Consider the following 14,475-nt stretch of genomic DNA (forward strand, 5'->3'; position numbering starts at 1 on the left):
AGAAGAGTAGCGTCATGGCGCATGGCGCACGCAAAGAAATCTCCGTAAATCACTCTCTTTATATTGGGCATGACAAACTTCTGCAACTGCTTCTTTCTAATTTCTTTGCTTCCCCTCTAAGCACGAACTAGAAATAAGTCTATAATAGTCAGTGTTTTTTGATTTTTTTTTTACATGTGGTCTTTTTTCTAGGTAATGCTACATTTGATGGAGAGAGATAAAAAAAAAATTAATAGCGAGGAAAAGGGGGGACCAAGCTGCATATTTCATGTTGTTTATGTTACCCACGTAAAGTGGGTGTAGAGGAATTGTCTATAGACTCATTAATTGTTCCTCTCCACGGATATCTTTAGTTTTTTTTTATTTTTAATAAAAGGTAAAGGTAACAAAATATATACAAGTAAAAATACATGGGAATAAGCCCATATAACAATAACAATATATTACACATATTACATATGATGTTAAACCTTTGAATAATTGACGTTGTCAGAAAAATATAATTACTATCAAAATATTATTGCTTTTTGTCAAAAAAGAAGAAACGGACTTTAACACGTCATATCTTTGCAGGTACATCAAAGACGAAAGTACACAAAGAAATAGACTATAGATTAATTGACCGATCAACAAGGTAGACCATGTGCTCAAAGAAACTTGGGATCTCTTCCAAAATAATCAGGGTTACTGATAGTCCAAATAATTATGACGTCTTGAAAGGCTATTATAATTTTTTTCTTTGACGCCTTACTTCAAGCGTCAAAGAAAAAAATTATAATAGCCTTTCAAGACGTCATAATTATTTGGACTAGGTTACTGATAGATTTTTCAGGAAAAACAGTTGGTAAGTTGTTTCCCTGGCAATAATAATTATTTTAGAGAAAATTTATAACTTTGTAAAACTGTTATTGTACAAAAATTCACCACATGGTAAATTCAACAAAAAAAGGGGGGGGGTGTCAACCCATGAAAGATATGATGACTCGGTCACCCACAACACGACAAAACATATTGTTGCAGGTGCACCATGTCTCTACAAACTCCAATAAAGGCATACGATGAAAATCAGCAAGAATTCTGACACGAATGCGACCTAAAAACCTCATAATCAAAGACTGACCAGAAAAAGGAACATGGTCAAACTTGACCAGGTTCCTATAACACCAAATAACATATACAAAATCACTAATAAGAAATAAAGCAATCTGCAAAGATTTTCCATGTAAAGCAGGCAAATCACGAAAGCGAATATGATCCAAAGTAAACTGACTACCCTGAGTAAGTGAAACAAACCAGGTGTTCAAAATAGTTTTCAAAGGTTTAACATGTACACAATCATAAAATAAATGTTGAATAGTTTCAACATGAAAATGTTTACAAAAGGTACATTTATCGGTTTTATATATATGTCTCTTATACATATAAAAATTAACAGGAATCACATCGTGAACAATTTTAAACATGATATCTCTAGCACATTTGTCAATAAATTTGTTACATAAATTTTGAAATACATGTGTATAATTAATATGTGGATTTTTCTCACAAATCTTAACTTTATAATCTAAATCAAAACTTAAATTATAAATATCTTTTGTTTTTAGACCATCAAGTGAAATGTCTGGATTCTTGTCAGTAAAGGACCTCAAAGACTTTAGACATGACAAGTAAAATAGTGGAACTTGATCGGTATGAGGAATAGAATTTCTGGCTAACTGCGAATTCAAATGACGCAAAGAAAGACCGATCCAATAAATAGAAAAAAAGGTAAATTTAGCATCACAGTTAGCAATGATTTTTTGAATATGTCTTATCTGGAAAGACGTCATTTTTTGGCGAATATTAACAACGTTTAATCCTCCAAAAAACTTATGTAAATATAAAGTATGCCTTGAAACAGGCTCACAGTTATACGGCCAAAGAAAGGAAAATATTTTCTTCTCAAAAAGTTTCACGTAATGATCTGGCATTAGATATATTGACCCAACGTACCATAGTTTACCACATGCTACTGAATTTATAATCATACTTTTTTCTAATAATGATAAATTTCTATTTAATAACCAAGTATTTAAAACTTTACAAAATCTTATATATATAGAATGCCATATGTCATCAGCAGTAACATTATTACCAAACATTATACCAATAATTTTTATCTTTTCAGCCCAAGATATACCAAAAGGATGATCAGACCTGGACTTCCATTTACCAAGAAATAAACCTTTCGTCTTTGATTTATTTAACTTGGCACCAGAAGCCCTACCATATAATTCGCACCAGTATAAAAGTTTACCAATGGATTTATCATCAGTGCATATACCATTAGAGTCATCAGCATATAATGATATTTTAACCTGTTCCATAGATCCTGGTAATCGGACACCAGAAATATCTTCATCAGCTCTAACTTTTCTCGCAAAAGGTTCAAGAGCTAGGACGTATAACAAGGGAGATAAACTGCACCCCTGTTTTACGCCTCGAGTCAACGGAAAAGGATCCGATATATAATTATTAACAATAACGGAAGAAGAAATATCAGTGTATAAAATTTTGATCCATTTTATAATATTAGGACCAAAATTGTACTTCTCTAAAGCTTCAAAAAGAAAATCGTACTCTTCACGGTCGTAGGCCTTCTCTTGATCAAGACCAACAAAAGCACAAGGAATGTTTTTCTGTTCGACATAATCAGAGATGTTCCTAAAAAGATGAGCATTATCAAGAATAGATCTATCACGAACCGCACATGTTTGATCGGGATGTATCAAAACATGCATGACAGCCATAAATCTGTTAGTGATAATTTTGGATATAATCTTGACGTCAACGTTCAAAAGTGATATCGGTCGATACATCTTCAATAAGTGAGATTTTTCTAGATCTTTACATATAAGTGTTATATATGATAATTTCTGATCATCAGACAATGTACCTTCTTTAAATATATTATTATACATATCAAGTAAAAAATCTGACATAATATCAAAAAATGTTACATAAAATTCTTTTGAAAGGCCATCTGGACCAGGAGATTTATTATTCTCCATACCTTTGAGAGCTTTTAAAATTTCATCTTTTGTAAAAGGTTCATCAATAATATTTTTGTCTATTTCACTTAATTTTGGTAAATCATCCAAAAAATAATCACAAAGTTTATTATCAATACCTTCTGTGGTGAATAAATTTGTATAAAAATTCCGAAACTGATCTAAAATATCGCCAGAAGTAGAAAAATGTTTTGAATTTTCCTCTTTTTTCGTAATTAATTTCTTCCGTCCTCTATTAGCTTCTAACTGAAAAAAGAATTTGGACGGTTTTTCAGAATTATCTAAAACTTTAGCTCTCGAACGAATTTTTGAACCTTGAAAACTATCTTTTTGAAACTCATATATTAAATCTTTGATGGCCTTTACCTGTTCAATATATTCGCCAGGATTAGATTGCTCATGTTTTTGTAATGTATGATATTTATGTTCATATTCATGTAAAATTCTACGTTTTATTTTGTTTTTACGTTTACAATACTCAATAACAAATAACTTAATATTATCTTTACAAATTGACCAAAAATCTTGGTCACCATCCATTTCATCTATCAAATTTAACCAGAATATCTTAAAAGAATCTCTAAATGGTTTATCTTGTAAAACAGTATTATTTATTTTCCAATAACCAGAACCAGTGGATAAATCAGTGTTATTTTCAAAAGTTAAAATAACTGCATCATGATCACTACAACCAACAGGATTAACAGTAACATTATGTATATATTGTTTACAAGTACTACTTATATATATTCTATCTAAACGACATGAAACATTTTGAGCAAAAGAAAGCCAAGTTGTTGAAATTTTACTAGGAAAAAGATATCTAAATGAATCGCATAAATTATAATCAGAAACTAATGCTCTAATCTGATCAGCCCCTTTTTGCCCTGAATTTGGATTACCTCCCCTTTTATCCAACTTGGCATTCATAATACAATTAAAATCCCCGGCGAATATTATTTTCCTATTACATACAAAATAAGGATGAATATGAATTAAAAAATCTACCCTTTCTTTTTCATCATTTGGACAATATACATTAATAAATCTAAATCCGTTTCCATTGATATCACAATCAACATACATAAATCTTCCATCAAGATCAAATTTAAAATTTTCAGGAATAATAGCTTTATTGAAAATTAATATACCAACACCTCTTGATCTATTAGTTCCATATGAAAAATATGTTTTACAGTTAAATAAAATTTCTAAATTAGCTTCCAGTTTCTTATTATAAATATGTGTTTCTTGCAAAAATAAAATGTCAATTTTGTTAGAATAAATAAAATCTTTTATCTCATATTGCTTTAACTTGTCTGTTAAAAGACCATTACAATTTAATGTTGCAACTTTATATTTATTCATTTTAATGACTTATGTTATATGAAAAAACAACTTGTAAACATAAAATTGAGAAAGGAAATGGTGAATATGTCAAAGCGACAACCACCCGACCATAGAGCAAACAACAGCCGAAGGCAACCAATGGGTCTTCAATGTAGCGAGAATTCCCGCACCCGTAGGTGTCCTTCAGCTGGCCCCTAAAATATGCATAATAGTACAGTGATAATGGACGTCATACTAAACTCCGAATTATACACAAGAAACTAAAATTTAAAATCATACAAGACTAACAAAGGCCAGAGGCTCCTGACTTGGGACAGGCGCAAAATTGCGGCGGGGTTAAACATGTTTATGAGATCTCAACCCTCCCCCTATACCTCTAGCCAATGTAGAAAAGTAAAAGAATAACAATACGCACATTAAAATTCAGTTCAAGAGAAGTCCGAGTCCGATGTCAAAAGATGTAACAAAAGAAAATAAATAAAATGACAATAATACATAAATAACAACAGACTACTAGCAGTTAACTGACATGCCAGCTCCAGACCTCAATTAAACTGATTGAAAGATTATGTCTTCATCATATGAATATCAGGTACAATCCCTCCCGTTAGGGGTTTAGTATCATACTATCATAAAATATATGAGAAGAACATAACCCGTGTCATGCCAACAACTGTTTTTTATAGAAAAAATGTGTTTAGTTCAGATGCAAAGACCCTATCAGTGAATCAATGTTAAAGCCAAAATATGCAATCTTTAATGACCTGACAACAGTATCGTAACTATATCCCCTTTTAATAAGTCTATTTAAAGGTTTTGTTAGTTTCTGAGGAGAATACTGACATTTTTGTGCTTTATAAAGAATATTTCCATAAAATTTTGGATGTGAAATACTATACATGTACAAATACAATTATTAAACAACAATATGATTTATTATTATCAAAAAATATTTGTAATATGAATTCAACAATGAAACGGAGCAAAGCTCTTGGAAATATTATGCCAGTGTTCTTATATTCAAAGTCCGTATTTCGATCCATGTTCAAACTGAATTATTTATAACACATAGAAAAAATTAAAATCTAGGTAACACTGTTACTTGTACTCTCTGTGCCACTTCTGAGTTCTTCGTGTATCTCAATGCTTGGATCGAGAACTGTTGAAGCTGGTGACAATAAGGACATCAAAGAAGGCACAGTGTTATTGTCTAAAGCTTCACGTAATCTATTTGCCTCAGCTTTAAGTTTCTTTTGTTTCAGTTTTTTCTGTTTCTTTTTAATGTCACTTGACTGTGGTGTATCTGGACTGAAAGATATACCACAATCAGATAGAAAGTTAACTTCATCATGATCATACTCATCTTCTTCATCCATTGACTCCTCCACAGCACTATCTTCAGTGGATTCCCGCCCCCTCCCGCGCTTGTCTTGCGGGGGGCCCATATTTTCTTCTTCATCCTGCCCCCTCCTGCGCTTGTCTTGCAGGGGGCCCATATTCTCTTCATCATCATGACCTCTCCCCCGCTTGTCATGCTGGGGGCCAATTACTACTTCATCCTCTTTAGAAATCGGATCCGGATCTTGAACACTCTCACCTTGACTATGAGAGTGTTCTTGATCCTCGGTACCATTCTCTTGACTGACGTCAGGGGTAACATTAATATCTCCAACATTTCCACGCTGCCCACTTTTATCGTGTGGGGGACCTGCTGGACCACTGGTTTCTGGAACAGGGACATCACCCGCTGCTGCTGATCTAAGATTCTTCAGAGCATCAGAGTAGGAGCCTGGACGATTCAGGTTTCCACCTTGACAATCTGACCTGTAATGGCCATACCCTCCACACTTCAGACATAAAGGTGGTCTTCCAGGAATCGTAATCAAACACTGTCTATTATTAATAGTCGTACGATATGAAATATCGAACTGAGTACCCTCTCTGACGTCCATCTCAACGTGACGAACACCAGTACCATACCCAGCTTTCAGAGTGGTATGGCTCTGTGTCTCCTCATAGCAACTCTGAATCGTACCATACCTCTCAAAAAAAAAAACTACGTCAGGAGTAGGAGTCCACAAAGGTAGCCAGTGGACACGTACATGCAAACGTCTTCTGTTGCATGGGGTAAAAACCAGGGAGTACTCCTCTCCAACTACACCCCTCTTTACAACCAGGGAGTCGGCCTCTTCTGGAGTCTCCACAGTGGCAAACCAAACTGGTCCTGCTTCTGTCCTCCAAAGGGAACGAAGGTGGGTCTTGTTCCCAAGTAGACCAACCAGTTTCGTAATTATCATCTCTCGGGTAACCTTGCTTCTTCCAGGACCGGAAATGGTGACTTTTACTGACCTCTTTAGAATAGCAACCTCCATCTTCTACCAAGTCCAAATCCCCGAAGGGATATTCTTCTAAGCTTCTATACGTCTTCTAGGATATATTCGTGGTTTGAAGAGAAACCAGAGTAACTCGACTTGCACAAACATTGAATATACAGAATAATGTAAATGTTTTCTGAGAGAAGGTGTTTGCGAAAATGAACTTTTTGCAAACATCCTTAAATTCTACACAATAAGTATCTACACATGGCACATTTATGCCGTAGAACCATGTTGGCAATTTATGAATTTGATAGATTTTTCATATTTTTGTTGTGTAACAACGTGATCATATTACAACCGAATGGAGCCACGGCAATGCACATACACACAGTATAAGAACGAATATACAACGTATGCGTAATGAAATCATGTATTTCACTTTGTCAAAACACGCTAAGCTATAGAAAACAACTTATTGGATGGAAAAACATGCTCTTAAACTAATCGCTACTTTGCCGTGAATAAACTCAAACTGAAACGCTACAGAGAAGAGTAGCGTCATGGCGCATGGCGCACGCAAAAAAATCTCCGTAAATCACTCTCTTTATATTGGGCATGACAAACTTCTGCAACTGCTTCTTTCTAATTTCTTTGCTTCCCCTCTAAGCACGAACTAGAAATAAGTCTATAATAGTCAGTGTTTTCGATTTTTTTTTTTACATGTGGTCTTTTTTCTAGGTAATGCTACATTTGATGGAGAGAGATAAAAAAAAAATTAATAGCGAGGAAAAGGGGGGACCAAGCTGCATATTTCATGTTGTTTATGTTTATGTAGAGAAATTGTCTATAGACTCATTAATTGTTCCTCTCCACGGATATCTTTAGTAAAAGGCGAAAGATATATTCGTGGTTTGAAGAGAAACCAGAGTAACTCGACTTGCACAAACATTGAATATACAGAATAATGTAAATGTTTTCTGAGAGAAGGTGTTTGCGAAAATGAACTTTTTGCAAACATCCTTAAATTCTACACAATAAGTATCTACACATGGCACATTTATGCCGTAGAACCATGTTGGCAATTTATGAATTTGATAGATTTTTCATATTTTTGTTGTGTAACAACGTGATCATATTACAACCGAATGGAGCCACGGCAATGCACATACACACAGTATAAGAACGAATATACAACGTATGCGTAATGAAATCATGTATTTCACTTTGTCAAAACACGCTAAGCTATAGAAAACAACTTATTGGATGGAAAAACATGCTCTTAAACTAATCGCTACTTTGCCGTGAATAAACTCAAACTGAAACGCTACAGAGAAGAGTAGCGTCATGGCGCATGGCGCACGCAAAAAAATCTCCGTAAATCACTCTCTTTATATTGGGCATGACAAACTTCTGCAACTGCTTCTTTCTAATTTCTTTGCTTCCCCTCTAAGCACGAACTAGAAATAAGTCTATAATAGTCAGTGTTTTCGATTTTTTTTTTTACATGTGGTCTTTTTTCTAGGTAATGCTACATTTGATGGAGAGAGATAAAAAAAAAATTAATAGCGAGGAAAAGGGGGGACCAAGCTGCATATTTCATGTTGTTTATGTTACCCACGTAAAGTGGGTGTAGAGAAATTGTCTATAGACTCATTAATTGTTCCTCTCCACGGATATCTTTAGTAAAAGGCGAAAGATATATTCGTGGTTTGAAGAGAAACCAGAGTAACTCGACTTGCACAAACATTGAATATACAGAATAATGTAAATGTTTTCTGAGAGAAGGTGTTTGCGAAAATGAACTTTTTGCAAACATCCTTAAATTCTACACAATAAGTATCTACACATGGCACATTTATGCCGTAGAACCATGTTGGCAATTTATGAATTTGATAGATTTTTCATATTTTTGTTGTGTAACAACGTGATCATATTACAACCGAATGGAGCCACGGCAATGCACATACACACAGTATAAGAACGAATATACAACGTATGCGTAATGAAATCATGTATTTCACTTTGTCAAAACACGCTAAGCTATAGAAAACAACTTATTGGATGGAAAAACATGCTCTTAAACTAATCGCTACTTTGCCGTGAATAAACTCAAACTGAAACGCTACAGAGAAGAGTAGCGTCATGGCGCATGGCGCATGGCGCACGCAAAGAAATCTCCGTAAATCACTCTCTTTATATTGGGCATGACAAACTTCTGCAACTGCTTCTTTCTAATTTCTTTGCTTCCCCTCTAAGCACGAACTAGAAATAAGTCTATAATAGTCAGTGTTTTCGATTTTTTTTTACATGTGGTCTTTTTTCTAGGTAATGCTACATTTGATGGAGAGAGATAAAAAAAAAAATTAATGGCGAGGAAAAGGGGGGACCAAGCTGCATATTTCATGTTGTTTATGTTTATGTAGAGAAATTGTCTATAGACTCATTAATTGTTCCTCTCCACGGATATCTTTAGTAAAAGGCGAAAGATATATTCGTGGTTTGAAGAGAAACCAGAGTAACTCGACTTGCACAAACATTGAATATACAGAATAATGTAAATGTTTTCTGAGAGAAGGTGTTTGCGAAAATGAACTTTTTGCAAACATCCTTAAATTCTACACAATAAGTATCTACACATGGCACATTTATGCCGTAGAACCATGTTGGCAATTTATGAATTTGATAGATTTTTTATATTTTTGTTGTGTAACAACGTGATCATATTACAACCGAATGGAGCCACGGCAATGCACATACACACAGTATAAGAACGAATATACAACGTATGCGTAATGAAATCATGTATTTCACTTTGTCAAAACACGCTAAGCTATAGAAAACAACTTATTGGATGGAAAAACATGCTCTTAAACTAATCGCTACTTTGCCGTGAATAAACTCAAACTGAAACGCTACAGAGAAGAGTAGCGTCATGGCGCATGGCGCACGCAAAGAAATCTCCGTAAATCACTCTCTTTATATTGGGCATGACAAACTTCTGCAACTGCTTCTTTCTAATTTCTTTGCTTCCCCTCTAAGCACGAACTAGAAATAAGTCTATAATAGTCAGTGTTTTCGATTTTTTTTTACATGTGGTCTTTTTTCTAGGTAATGCTACATTTGATGGAGAGAGATAAAAAAAAAATTAATAGCGAGGAAAAGGGGGGACCAAGCTGCATATTTCATGTTGTTTATGTTACCCACGTAAAGTGGGTGTAGAGAAATTGTCTATAGACTCATTAATTGTTCCTCTCCACGGATATCTTTAGTAAAAGGCGAAAGATATATTCGTGGTTTGAAGAGAAACCAGAGTAACTCGACTTGCACAAACATTGAATATACAGAATAATGTAAATGTTTTCTGAGAGAAGGTGTTTGCGAAAATGAACTTTTTGCAAACATCCTTAAATTCTACACAATAAGTATCTACACATGGCACATTTATGCCGTAGAACCATGTTGGCAATTTATGAATTTGATAGATTTTTCATATTTTTGTTGTGTAACAACGTGATCATATTACAACCGAATGGAGCCACGGCAATGCACATACACACAGTATAAGAACGAATATACAACGTATGCGTAATGAAATCATGTATTTCACTTTGTCAAAACACGCTAAGCTATAGAAAACAACTTATTGGATGGAAAAACATGCTCTTAAACTAATCGCTACTTTGCCGTGAATAAACTCAAACTGAAACGCTACAGAGAAGAGTAGCGTCATGGCGCATGGCGCACGCAAAGAAATCTCCGTAAATCACTCTCTTTATATTGGGCATGACAAACTTCTGCAACTGCTTCTTTCTAATTTCTTTGCTTCCCCTCTAAGCACGAACTAGAAATAAGTCTATAATAGTCAGTGTTTTCGATTTTTTTTACATGTGGTCTTTTTTCTAGGTAATGCTACATTTGATGGAGAGAGATAAAAAAAAAATTAATAGCGAGGAAAAGGGGGGACCAAGCTGCATATTTCATGTTGTTTATGTTACCCACGTAAAGTGGGTGTAGAGAAATTGTCTATAGACTCATTAATTGTTCCTCTCCACGGATATCTTTAGTAAAAGGCGAAAGATATATTCGTGGTTTGAAGAGAAACCAGAGTAACTCGACTTGCACAAACATTGAATATACAGAATAATGTAAATGTTTTCTGAGAGAAGGTGTTTGCGAAAATGAACTTTTTGCAAACATCCTTAAATTCTACACAATAAGTATCTACACATGGCACATTTATGCCGTAGAACCATGTTGGCAATTTATGAATTTGATAGATTTTTCATATTTTTGTTGTGTAACAACGTGATCATATTACAACCGAATGGAGCCACGGCAATGCACATACACACAGTATAAGAACGAATATACAACGTATGCGTAATGAAATCATGTATTTCACTTTGTCAAAACACGCTAAGCTATAGAAAACAACTTATTGGATGGAAAAACATGCTCTTAAACTAATCGCTACTTTGCCGTGAATAAACTCAAACTGAAACGCTACAGAGAAGAGTAGCGTCATGGCGCATGGCGCACGCAAAGAAATCTCCGTAAATCACTCTCTTTATATTGGGCATGACAAACTTCTGCAACTGCTTCTTTCTAATTTCTTTGCTTCCCCTCTAAGCACGAACTAGAAATAAGTCTATAATAGTCAGTGTTTTCGATTTTTTTTTACATGTGGTCTTTTTTCTAGGTAATGCTACATTTGATGGAGAGAGATAAAAAAAAAATTAATAGCGAGGAAAAGGGGGGACCAAGCTGCATATTTCATGTTGTTTATGTTACCCACGTAAAGTGGGTGTAGAGAAATTGTCTATAGACTCATTAATTGTTCCTCTCCACGGATATCTTTAGTAAAAGGCGAAAGATATATTCGTGGTTTGAAGAGAAACCAGAGTAACTCGACTTGCACAAACATTGAATATACAGAATAATGTAAATGTTTTCTGAGAGAAGGTGTTTGCGAAAATGAACTTTTTGCAAACATCCTTAAATTCTACACAATAAGTATCTACACATGGCACATTTATGCCGTAGAACCATGTTGGCAATTTATGAATTTGATAGATTTTTCATATTTTTGTTGTGTAACAACGTGATCATATTACAACCGAATGGAGCCACGGCAATGCACATACACACAGTATAAGAACGAATATACAACGTATGCGTAATGAAATCATGTATTTCACTTTGTCAAAACACGCTAAGCTATAGAAAACAACTTATTGGATGGAAAAACATGCTCTTAAACTAATCGCTACTTTGCCGTGAATAAACTCAAACTGAAACGCTACAGAGAAGAGTAGCGTCATGGCGCATGGCGCACGCAAAGAAATCTCCGTAAATCACTCTCTTTATATTGGGCATGACAAACTTCTGCAACTGCTTCTTTCTAATTTCTTTGCTTCCCCTCTAAGCACGAACTAGAAATAAGTCTATAATAGTCAGTGTTTTCGATTTTTTTTTACATGTGGTCTTTTTTCTAGGTAATGCTACATTTGATGGAGAGAGATAAAAAAAAAATTAATAGCGAGGAAAAGGGGGGACCAAGCTGCATATTTCATGTTGTTTATGTTACCCACGTAAAGTGGGTGTAGAGAAATTGTCTATAGACTCATTAATTGTTCCTCTCCACGGATATCTTTAGTAAAAGGCGAAAGATATATTCGTGGTTTGAAGAGAAATCAGAGTAACTCGACTTGCACAAACATTGAATATACAGAATAATGTAAATGTTTTCTGAGAGAAGGTGTTTGCGAAAATGAACTTTTTGCAAACATCCTTAAATTCTACACAATAAGTATCTACACATGGCACATTTATGCCGTAGAACCATGTTGGCAATTTATGAATTTGATAGATTTTTCATATTTTTGTTGTGTAACAACGTGATCATATTACAACCGAATGGAGCCACGGCAATGCACATACACACAGTATAAGAACGAATATACAACGTATGCGTAATGAAATCATGTATTTCACTTTGTCAAAACACGCTAAGCTATAGAAAACAACTTATTGGATGGAAAAACATGCTCTTAAACTAATCGCTACTTTGCCGTGAATAAACTCAAACTGAAACGCTACAGAGAAGAGTAGCGTCATGGCGCATGGCGCACGCAAAGAAATCTCCGTAAATCACTCTCTTTATATTGGGCATGACAAACTTCTGCAACTGCTTCTTTCTAATTTCTTTGCTTCCCCTCTAAGCACGAACTAGAAATAAGTCTATAATAGTCAGTGTTTTCGATTTTTTTTTACATGTGGTCTTTTTTCTAGGTAATGCTACATTTGATGGAGAGAGATAAAAAAAAAATTAATAGCGAGGAAAAGGGGGGACCAAGCTGCATATTTCATGTTGTTTATGTTACCCACGTAAAGTGGGTGTAGAGAAATTGTCTATAGACTCATTAATTGTTCCTCTCCACGGATATCTTTAGTAAAAGGCGAAAGATATATTCGTGGTTTGAAGAGAAACCAGAGTAACTCGACTTGCACAAACATTGAATATACAGAATAATGTAAATGTTTTCTGAGAGAAGGTGTTTGCGAAAATGAACTTTTTGCAAACATCCTTAAATTCTACACAATAAGTATCTACACATGGCACATTTATGCCGTAGAACCATGTTGGCAATTTATGAATTTGATAGATTTTTCATATTTTTGTTGTGTAACAACGTGATCATATTACAACCGAATGGAGCCACGGCAATGCACATACACACAGTATAAGAACGAATATACAACGTATGCGTAATGAAATCATGTATTTCACTTTGTCAAAACACGCTAAGCTATAGAAAACAACTTATTGGATGGAAAAACATGCTCTTAAACTAATCGCTACTTTGCCGTGAATAAACTCAAACTGAAACGCTACAGAGAAGAGTAGCGTCATGGCGCATGGCGCACGCAAAGAAATCTCCGTAAATCACTCTCTTTATATTGGGCATGACAAACTTCTGCAACTGCTTCTTTCTAATTTCTTTGCTTCCCCTCTAAGCACGAACTAGAAATAAGTCTATAATAGTCAGTGTTTTCGATTTTTTTTTACATGTGGTCTTTTTTCTAGGTAATGCTACATTTGATGGAGAGAGATAAAAAAAAAAATTAATAGCGAGGAAAAGGGGGGACCAAGCTGCATATTTCATGTTGTTTATGTTACCCACGTAAAGTGGGTGTAGAGAAATTGTCTATAGACTCATTAATTGTTCCTCTCCACGGATATCTTTAGTAAAAGGCGAAAGATATATTCGTGGTTTGAAGAGAAACCAGAGTAACTCGACTTGCACAAACATTGAATATACAGAATAATGTAAATGTTTTCTGAGAGAAGGTGTTTGCGAAAATGAACTTTTTGCAAACATCCTTAAATTCTACACAATAAGTATCTACACATGGCACATTTATGCCGTAGAACCATGTTGGCAATTAATGAATTTGATAGATTTTTCATATTTTTGTTGTGTAACAACGTGATCATATTACAACCGAATGGAGCCACGGCAATGCACATACACACAGTATAAGAACGAATATACAACGTATGCGTAATGAAATCATGTATTTCACTTTGTCAAAACACGCTAAGCTATAGAAAACAACTTATTGGATGGAAAAACATGCTCTTAAACTAATCGCTACTTTGCCGTGAATAAACTCAAACTGAAACGCTACAGAGAAGAGTAGCGTCATGGCGCATGGCGCACGCAAAGAAATCTCCGTAAATCACTCTCTTTATA

At 34.7% G+C, this 14,475-nt stretch overlaps 1 long non-coding RNA gene and 9 other non-coding genes across 10 annotated transcripts; 1 reads left to right on the plus strand and 9 right to left on the minus strand.

Annotated features, from left to right (window-relative positions):
• Nucleotides 1-570: 570 nt before the first annotated feature.
• Nucleotides 571-2,622, plus strand: LOC143080660 (uncharacterized). The gene is made up of 4 exons (XR_012979762.1): nucleotides 571-683; nucleotides 813-844; nucleotides 1,605-1,767; nucleotides 2,168-2,622. It is a non-coding gene; the product is annotated as an uncharacterized LOC143080660 (long non-coding RNA).
• Nucleotides 2,623-7,527: 4,905 nt separating this feature from the next.
• LOC143081186 (U5 spliceosomal RNA) lies at nucleotides 7,528-7,649 on the minus strand. The gene has a single exon (XR_012979916.1). It is a non-coding gene; the product is annotated as a U5 spliceosomal RNA (small nuclear RNA).
• Nucleotides 7,650-8,329: 680 nt separating this feature from the next.
• On the minus strand, nucleotides 8,330-8,447 carry LOC143081220 (U5 spliceosomal RNA). Its single transcript, XR_012979948.1, has one exon. It is a non-coding gene; the product is annotated as a U5 spliceosomal RNA (small nuclear RNA).
• A 668-nt stretch (nucleotides 8,448-9,115) lies between these two features.
• LOC143081187 (U5 spliceosomal RNA) lies at nucleotides 9,116-9,237 on the minus strand. Its single transcript, XR_012979917.1, has one exon. It is a non-coding gene; the product is annotated as a U5 spliceosomal RNA (small nuclear RNA).
• Nucleotides 9,238-9,915: 678 nt separating this feature from the next.
• On the minus strand, nucleotides 9,916-10,033 carry LOC143081221 (U5 spliceosomal RNA). The gene has a single exon (XR_012979949.1). It is a non-coding gene; the product is annotated as a U5 spliceosomal RNA (small nuclear RNA).
• Nucleotides 10,034-10,710: 677 nt separating this feature from the next.
• Nucleotides 10,711-10,828, minus strand: LOC143081222 (U5 spliceosomal RNA). The gene has a single exon (XR_012979950.1). It is a non-coding gene; the product is annotated as a U5 spliceosomal RNA (small nuclear RNA).
• Nucleotides 10,829-11,506: 678 nt separating this feature from the next.
• Nucleotides 11,507-11,624, minus strand: LOC143081223 (U5 spliceosomal RNA). Its single transcript, XR_012979951.1, has one exon. It is a non-coding gene; the product is annotated as a U5 spliceosomal RNA (small nuclear RNA).
• A 678-nt stretch (nucleotides 11,625-12,302) lies between these two features.
• On the minus strand, nucleotides 12,303-12,420 carry LOC143081183 (U5 spliceosomal RNA). The gene has a single exon (XR_012979914.1). It is a non-coding gene; the product is annotated as a U5 spliceosomal RNA (small nuclear RNA).
• Nucleotides 12,421-13,098: 678 nt separating this feature from the next.
• Nucleotides 13,099-13,216, minus strand: LOC143081224 (U5 spliceosomal RNA). The gene has a single exon (XR_012979952.1). It is a non-coding gene; the product is annotated as a U5 spliceosomal RNA (small nuclear RNA).
• Nucleotides 13,217-13,895: 679 nt separating this feature from the next.
• On the minus strand, nucleotides 13,896-14,013 carry LOC143081225 (U5 spliceosomal RNA). Its single transcript, XR_012979953.1, has one exon. It is a non-coding gene; the product is annotated as a U5 spliceosomal RNA (small nuclear RNA).
• Nucleotides 14,014-14,475: the final 462 nt, after the last annotated feature.

This window comes from Mytilus galloprovincialis, chromosome 6 (genome assembly GCF_965363235.1).
Source record: "Mytilus galloprovincialis chromosome 6, xbMytGall1.hap1.1, whole genome shotgun sequence".
Taxonomy (NCBI): Eukaryota; Metazoa; Mollusca; class Bivalvia; order Mytilida; family Mytilidae; genus Mytilus; species Mytilus galloprovincialis.